Below are 2569 nucleotides of genomic sequence, written 5' to 3' on the forward strand. Positions count from 1 at the left end.
AGAATCGAACGAACTGTTTTTAATTTGATAAATTTTCTGGAACGTTTACAATTGTTCTATAATCGAACCAATATGCAAAAAGAAATTCAAATTTAAAACGATTCGAACATTTGGTTAAAAAATCGAAATATATAAAAAATATTTATAACAATGTCTAAAATGTTATCAATTTATTATCGCTAAGTACTCAGTGAAAACTAAACGTAATTAAAAACAAAAAAATCGCATGTAAAATAGTACAGTCGAAGTCGTTCTTCAGGTTAAGCCTTAATGCTTTCCTTCTCCCCCCGCGGGGAATTTCGAAAAATCCCTTCATAGTTTGAGTTTTGATGACGTACCCTAACTGTGTACCAAATTTCATTTATAGGTTCTGGAACTTTCTAGAAAAAACTGGAACATTCTCATTGAAGCGTCACACATTTTCGAAGACAACCACTTTCAAACCCCATATCTCTCACACCCTTATAGCTATCGAGACGCAACCACCACAGTGCGTGTAGGTTTCAAGTCCCCTATCTCCACGGGGTCGGCTGCACTATAGTGCAGCGGACCCGGTGGAGATAGGGGACTTGAAACCTACTCCACGGCACCTGTGTAAGATTGCCGTCTCCTAGGTGGGATCTATTAATACCGCGTAAGGATGAACCTAAGGGAAGGTTGTATGTGGGCTGTGACGGAGGAGGCAAATGATGACAAGTGTTTTACACAAGAAAGCCGTTTATTTGTTAACAATCATGCTTAATGGACAATCGACAGTCCTTTACTAGGTTCTTCGCGTCGAAGAGGCGGAGAGGCGAGAACTTCGGCCTCTATCTTGCTCCGTGGCGGACGAGCTGAGCAAGGCGGATGGAGGAAGCGGTGGAGTCCAAAGTTCTTGGCGACGACACACCACAATATAAGTCACGACCTTTCGTGGAATATGGAGGAAAGCTCCCTCTGACCTTTAATTTCGGATTTTTATAGTTTTTTCTCCCACTATTCGGACTTCTGATTGGCCCCTTGTCCCCTTCTTCGCTTTCCGATTGGTCCCTCTTTTGTTTTGGGATAAACCGAGACCGACTCGGGTCACGGGAAAGGTCCGATTCCAGGTGTCTGCTTGACGCCGTTCTGTCGATTGTTCTTGGGGATTGTTGACAAAATTGCAAGACTCGCGCTCATAATTTAGCTCCGTTACTCGCGATTTCTGTCATATGGGTACTCGAACGATCATATGCAATGATTTGTCTCTCTTAAATCTTTTTCTCTTTTCCGAAATTGTTTCCCTAGATTGATTGTTTATGATGGCTTGGGTCAAAGCTCTACCTTTTTATGATCACTTGTGTCTGACTTATAACTTTTCATTCTGACATTCACAGTTCGTGTAACACGTGTTGGAGTCATCCGGGACTCGTTGTTTACATTTTCTGCCGCGTTGTTTAAATTATGGGAATTTCCTCTCCCTCTCATATTAAATCTATCGTTATTATTTAATCATAAGAATACCGCGATTTACATGATTTCGGACCTCTGTTAGGTCCTCACATGCACGATGGGAGACTTGGGGCTACTACCACACACAAACACCATTCATGTGGGATGCGTAGTTTTGGCTGCAGAGTGACGTATAGGCACAAACACGTCCATATATATATATATATAGATAACGCAATATTGAAATATATTCATTTCTATCATTTAAGAGTGTAGTTATTGTTTTGTAAGACTTCGTTTACTAGTGTTACTTGATCGAGTTTCCAGTTGTTCCTGTATTACAATATTTCCAAATATCTGTTAAACTACTATAAATAATGAATAACATTCGTAAGTATTTTGATTTCTTTCTAATGTAATAGTCTATATTGGAACTAAAAATATCCAACTAATATACTTCTAGTTGGGCTGCAGTTTTCAAATTGCGGACCTATACAATTTTGTTCTTATCAGAGTGCCTGTACCTCATTCATCTGAAAAACAAACTTAGATAGCTCGAATTCGAGCCTCTAGAAAAAGATGAGGAGGAAGAGGTTTTCCGATTAACCATAAACTATTACTATAAACCGAAAGTCACATAGTTTTAACTCAAAACATTTTAGTATACTGCGACATTATCAGCATGACTCGTTGTTTTCACGCTAAGTATAATGTACAGTAGAGCGTCGGTCGTTTATCCCAATCAATTGGGGACTGGGATTGTTCGGATAACCGATTATGTACAAAAAATATCCAATGTTAAAATTTTTCTCCGTTGCGTTTCGCTTCGGGTTGAATTTTCGTCGACGTTAAGCCTAACGTAAACTTTTTAAAATAATAATCGTGGCTATTGTATCGTTAAAAATTATTTCTTTATTTTTTACAAACAAAATAAATATATTGAAAAATATAAAAACAAAAAAAATTATACTTTAGAAGTTAATCTAGTATCAAAACCGTTCGATTCGGCAAGACACACAGTCCTCAGAAAAACACCACACAAAAGTGCCAGTGCTGCCAGCTAAAACACACATTAACAAAAAAAATATTGGAGTAGCCCAAGATATAGCCAAAGATTGCAGCGCCACAGCACTAGCGAAAATTTAAATTTGCCGACTGG

Source organism: Centruroides sculpturatus, unplaced genomic scaffold (assembly GCF_000671375.1).
Source record: "Centruroides sculpturatus isolate CEXI.00-Female unplaced genomic scaffold, Cexi_2.0 scaffold470, whole genome shotgun sequence".
In the NCBI taxonomy this organism is placed as follows: Eukaryota; Metazoa; Arthropoda; class Arachnida; order Scorpiones; family Buthidae; genus Centruroides; species Centruroides sculpturatus.